At 47.3% G+C, this 6,274-nt stretch overlaps 1 protein-coding gene across 2 annotated transcripts in view; it reads left to right on the top strand.

Annotated features, from left to right (window-relative positions):
- The first annotated feature begins 5,950 nt into the window (after positions 1-5,950).
- The window catches only part of VEPH1 (ventricular zone expressed PH domain containing 1), a 988,289-nt gene continuing 987,965 nt past the window's right edge, over positions 5,951-6,274 (top strand). For both annotated transcript variants that reach the window (XM_063916128.1, XM_063916129.1), the window contains exon 1: positions 5,951-6,150. The gene's annotated coding sequence lies outside the window, so the exon portion shown is untranslated. The remainder of the gene's footprint in view (positions 6,151-6,274) is intronic.

The raw sequence follows: 6,274 nt of genomic DNA, 5'->3' as shown, positions 1-6,274 counted from the left end.
ACACACAAGCAGGCACTGAAGGGTGCAGGGCGCAGGGGGGGCGTCCTGGGCAGCAATAAACCTCAATTTGGCCATAAATACGATGGATTAGGCTGTGGGACAGTAAATCTGCAGACCCCCGCCATTTTATTAGTATATGATGATGGGACCGAAGCCCACCGTCGGGTGGGCGGGGCTTGATCCTCAGCACTAACCAGCGCCATTTTCTCCACAGAGGCTGCATGAGAAAACGCTGGCTCCCTGTACTCTCCCCTGTTGAGCTTCACAGGTTGGAAAAACGAGGAGGGGGGCACTTTGGCGATGCAGTGAGTGGAGATTATAATTATAAACATATAACAGCGCTATCTGGTCATATATTCCAGTGTTTTTAAGCGCTGGGTGTGTGCTGGCATACTCTATCTCTCTGTCTCTCCTAAGGGCCTGGTTGGGGTTTTGTCCCCTTATAGGTAACTCCCTGTGTGTGTGGGGTGTCGGTACGTGTGTGTCGACATGTCTGAGGCGGAAGGCTACTCCAAGGAGGAGGTGGAGCAAATGAGTGGTGTGTCCCCGTCGGTTGTGCCGACTCCAGATTGGATGGACATGTGGCATACGTTGCATGCAAGTGTGACATCTTTACATAAAAGGCTTGATAAGGCTGGTTTAGGGGGGACATCAGGCGGTCAATCCTCAGATTGGATCGACCCACAGGGCCCGTCGGGGTCTCAAAAGCGTCCCTTAACACAAGACACTACTACCGACACGGATTCTGATTCCAGTGTCGACTATGACGAAGTAAAATTGCACCCTAGGGTGACTAAAACTATTCAGTGTATGATTGTGGCAATAAGGGATGTGTTGCATATTGTGGATGAACCCTCGGTCCCCGACACAAGGGTACACATGTTTAAGGAAAAGAAACAGATTATTAATTTTCCCACATCTCATGAATTAAATGAGTTCTTTGGAAAAGCTTGGGAGACTCCGGATAAGAGACCGCAGATCCCCAAAAGAATTTTTATGGCATACCCTTTCCCTAAGCAGGACAGGGAGATTTGGGAATTACCCCCCACTGTGGACAAGGCCCTGACGTGCTTGTCCAAGAAAGTGGCGCTACCGTCTCCTGACACAGCGGCCCTTAAGGACCCTGCAGATCGCAGGCAAGAAACTACCTTAAAGGGTATTTATTCTCATACGGGTGCTGTGCTAAGACCGACGATTACGTCAGCATGGGTGTGTAGCGCAATTGCAGCTTGGACAGATGAGCTGACAGATCAATTTGATACTATGGATAAGAATACTATGTTCCTAACTCTAGCCCATATAAAAGACGCAGTCTTATTTATGAGGGATGCTCAAAGGGACATTGGATTGCTAGCTTCTAGGGCCAATGCCATGTCTATCTCCGCGAGAAGATCCTTATGGACTCGCCAATGGACGGGTGATGCGGATTCCAAAAAACATATGGAAGTACTACCCTATAAGGGTGATGTATTGTTTGGGGATGGGCTGACGGACCTGGTTTCCACAGCTACAGCAGGTAAATCAAATTTTTTACCATATATTCCCCAACAGCAAAAGAAAGCAACACCTTATCAGATGCAGTCCTTTCGGTCGCACAAGTCCAAAATAGGTCGGGGATCCTCTTTCCTCGCCAGAGGTAAGGGCAGAGGCAAGAGAGCACCGGCTTCGGCAGGTGCCCAGGAACAAAAGTCCTCCCCGGCTGCTCCAAAACCCACAGCATGACGCTGGGGCTCCCCTGAGGGAGTCCGCACCGGTGGGGGCACGTCATCGACTTTCAGTCAGGCCTGGGTCAGTTCGGACCTGAATCCCTGGGTGTTGGAAATAGTTTCACAGGGTTACAAACTGGAATTTGAGGAGGTGCCCCCGCGCCGATTTTTCAAGTCGGCCCTACCAGCTTCCACATCGGAAAGGGATGTAGTGTTAGCTGCAATTCAAACGCTGTGTATACAGCAAGTGATAATCAAGGTTCCCCTGCACCAGCAGGGAAGAGGTTACTACTCAACCCTATTTGTGGTCCCGAAACCGGACGGTTTGGTCAGACCGATTTTGAATCTGAAATCCCTAAACCTGTACATAAAAAGATTCAAATTCAAAATGGAATCACTCAGAGCAATAATAGCCAACATGGAGGAGGGGGAGTTTATGGTGTCTCTGGACATAAAGGATGCGTACCTTCATGTCCCCATATATGCCCCCCATCAGGAATACCTGAGATTCGCTGTACAGGATTGTCATTACCAATTTCAGACGTTGCCGTTTGGACTTTCCACGGCCCCGAGGATTTTCACCAAGATAACGGCGGAAATGATGGTGGTCCTGCGCAAGCATGGAGTCACAATTATCCCATACTTGGACGATCTCCTGATAAAAGCGAGATCAAGAGAGAAATTACTGAGCAGTGTGGCGCTCTCTCTGAGAGTGCTCCAGCAACACGGTTGGATTCTAAATCTACCGAAGTCACAGTTGATTCCGACAACTCGTCTACCGTTCCTAGGTATGATACTGGATACGGAACAAATGAAGGTCTTCCTCCCAATAGAGAAAGCCCAAGACATCCAGAACATGGTCAGAGACCTGCTAAAACCGAAAAGGGTGTCAGTTCACCAATGCACTCGAGTTCTGGGGAAATTGGTGGCAGCCTACGAGGCCATTCCCTTCAGAAGGTTCCATGCAAGGACTTTTCAATGGGACCTTCTGGACAAGTGGTCCGGGTCCCATCTGCATTTACATCGGAAAATAACTCTGTCCCCAGGAACCAGAGTGTCCCTCCTGTGGTGGTTGCAGAGTGCTCACCTGCTGGAGGGTCGCCGGTTCGGGATTCAGGACTGGATCCTGGTTACCACGGACGCGAGCCTCCGAGGATGGGGAGCGGTCACACACGGAAAGACTTTTCAGGGTCTTTGGTCAGACCAGGAGTCCTATCTACACATCAATGTGTTGGAACTCAGTGCCATTTACAACGGCCTTCGACAAGCGGAGAGTTTTCTTCGAAACCTTCCGGTTCTGATTCAATCAGACAATGTCACATCAGTGGCTCATGTGAACCGCCAAGGCGGGACAAGAAGCAGAGCCGCAATGGCGGAAGCCACAAGGATCCTTCGCTGGGCGGAAAATCAAGTAAGCACTCTGTCGGCTGTCTTCATTCCGGGAGTGGACAACTGGGAAGCAGACTTCCTCAGCAGACACGATCTCCATCCAGGAGAGTGGGGACTTCATCAAGAAGTCTTTGCAGACGTAACACGTCTTTGGGGAACTCCTCAAATAGACATGATGGGGTCACGCCTCAACAAAAAACTTTGGAGGTATTGCGCCAGGTCTCGGGACCCTCAGGCAGTAGCAGTAGACGCACTGGTAACACCGTGGGTGTTCGACTCGGTCTACGTGTTCCCTCCTCTTCCTCTCATCATGAAAGTGTTGAGGATCATAAAACGAAGAAGAGTACAGACGATACTCGTTGTCCCAGACTGGCCTCGAAGGGCTTGGTACTCGGATCTACAAGAGATGCTCATAGGAGACCCCTGGCCTCTTCCTCTGAGGGAAGACCTGTTGCAGCAGGGGCCCTGTGTATTTCAAGACTTACCGCGGTTACGTTTGACGGCATGGTGGTTGAACACCGAATCCTAGCAAAAAAGGGTATTCCGGAAGAGGTCATCTCTACTTTAATAAAGGCTAGGAAGGAGGTGACGATTAAACATTATCACCGTATCTGGCGAAAGTAAGTGTCTTGGTGTGAGACCAAGAATGCACCTACGGAAGATTTTCATTTGGGTCGTCTTCTCCACTTCCTACAGACAGGAGTGGATATGGGCCTGAAATTAGGCTCGGTTAAGGTACAGATTTCGGCCCTCTCGATTTTCTTTCAGAAGGAATTGGCTTCTCTTCCAGAAGTCCATACGTTTGTAAAGGGAGTGCTGCACATCAAGCCCCCTTTTGTGCCTCCAGTGGCACCATGGGACCTGAACGTGGTGTTGCAGTTCCTAAAATCACACTGGTTTGAACCGCTTAACAAGGTTGAATTGAAATTTCTTACCTGGAAGGTGGTAATGTTGTTGGCCTTAGCATCAGCAAGGCGAGTGTCAGAATTGGCGGCTCTATCACACAAGAGCCCCTACTTGATTTTTCATGTGGATCGAGCTGAATTGAGGACACGTCCGCAATTTTTGCCTAAAGTGGTTTCGTCGTTCCATATGAATCAACCTATTGTGGTGCCTGTGGCTACTGGTGACCTGGAGGATTCCAGATCCCTGGACGTAGTCAGGGCCTTAAAAATTTATGTAGCCAGGTCGGCTAAAATTAGGAAAACAGAGGCTCTGTTTGTCCTGTATGCGGCCAATAAGATTGGCGCTCCTGCTTCAAAGCAGACTATTGCTCGCTGGATCTGTAATATGATTCAGCAGGCTCACTCTACGGCTGGATTGCCGGTACCAAATTCGGTTAAGGCCCATTCCACTAGGAAGGTGGGCTCTTCTTGGGCGGCTGCCCGAGGCGTCTCGGCTTTACAACTTTGCCGAGCGGCGACGTGGTCGGGGTCAAACACTTTTGCTAAATTCTACAAGTTTGATACCCTGGCTGATGAGGACCTTGCGTTTGCTCAGTCGGTGCTGCAGAGTCATCCGCACTCTCCCGCCCGATTGGATGCTTTGGTATAAACCCCATGGTCCTTACGGAGTCCCCAGCATCCTCTAGGACGTAAGAGAAAATAAGATTTTAAATCTACCGGTAAATCTATTTCTCCTAGTCCGTAGAGGATGCTGGGCGCCCGTCCCAGTGCGGAAACTCTGCAAGACTTGTATATAGTTGTTGCTTACATAAGGGTTATGTTACAGTTGACATCGGTCTTGGACCGTTACTGTCGTTTGTTCATACTGTTAACTGGTTATGTATGTTCCAGGTTACATGGTATGATTGGTGTGGGCTGGTATGAATCTTGCCCTTGGATTGCTAAATCCTGCCTTGTATTGTCCATCTCCTCTGGGCACAGTTCTCTAACTGAGGTCTGGAGGAGGGGCATAGAGGGAGGAGCCAGTGCACACCCATAGTCAAAGTTCTTTTTAGGTGCCCTATCTCCTGCGGAGCCCGTCTATAACCCATGGTCCTTACGGAGTCCCCAGCATCCTCTACGGACTAGGAGAAATAGATTTACCGGTAGGTTTAAAATCTTATTTTTGCCAAGGTGCAAAGTTACTTGCTTTTATTTTGTTTTGCTCCCAACTCAGCCACAGACAAATGTGTGGTACAGGTGCGTCGTGCCCATTTTTGGGGTGTATCGCTGCCTGCATCTGTGAGCCTACATACATTAAAAATGGCCTGGATGGTCCAGGTAAATGAGATAACCCTCCTATTCTACACCTGTATCTACAGTTTTCTAATTAAATATGCTTATATGTTTTTTTTTTAAATCCCTGACAAGTGGAGACAGAATGACAGCATAAGGTGCAGATCTAAAGTATTTAAGCACTTAAGGGTTTGAATTTAATTTAATAGAACTGCCGCTATTTATACAAAGCAGTTGGTATTTCAGTTCAGAACATTGTACTGGCTTATTGTTCAAAGTATTAGATTTGATACATTATAAAGAAATTATGTTTCATTGGAGTATTTTACTGACAAACTGTCTTAATGTCCTAGTATAAATAATAATTTCTCCTTAATATTCACTTTATAAGCCAGATAAGTGCACAAGATGTTATTTATTAACATGAATTCTACTACTTAGTTAATGTTTAAAACTGTGGCATACCACAAACAGCTTCATGTAGTTCAGGCTTCCCTGTACAGCTGTACCAGCTCACGTAGGTAGAGGATGAGGAGAGTGAGAGTGAAGAGAAGACTTTTGTTTGCTTGATTCCACATGAGAACTCCAGGGTAACTGAATAGCCTGTGCTTGGTTTGACAGACAATACTGTGAGCTAGCAGACTCATTCTTGCATACCAGAGGCAGAGGCTTTCAGGGGGTATTCTGGCCACTGTAGGGAAGGCACCAATGCATCTACAGACACTTTCCAGACTTTGCTTTCGGACAAAGCAGTTGAATGGTTTAAGAATGATACAAAATATTTTTTTTAGATAAAATATATATATATATATTTTTAATAAGTTCACGCTGAAGAACTGTAAATAACCAGGAAAGGAAAAAAGCCTCCGTTAAAAGTAAGTAACATGATCGTGTTGAACCTGTTACACTTGTGCTTAGAACAGGTGGATCCTTAACCTTTTATTTCCTCTGTGTTTTAATAAAACCGCTACATGGGAAAGAATGGAATGTACTTGTTAT

This window comes from Pseudophryne corroboree, chromosome 4, assembly GCF_028390025.1.
Source record: "Pseudophryne corroboree isolate aPseCor3 chromosome 4, aPseCor3.hap2, whole genome shotgun sequence".
In the NCBI taxonomy this organism is placed as follows: Eukaryota; Metazoa; Chordata; class Amphibia; order Anura; family Myobatrachidae; genus Pseudophryne; species Pseudophryne corroboree.
Note: the sequence above shows the minus strand (reverse complement) of the source record. Positions and strands in the feature narration are given on the sequence as shown.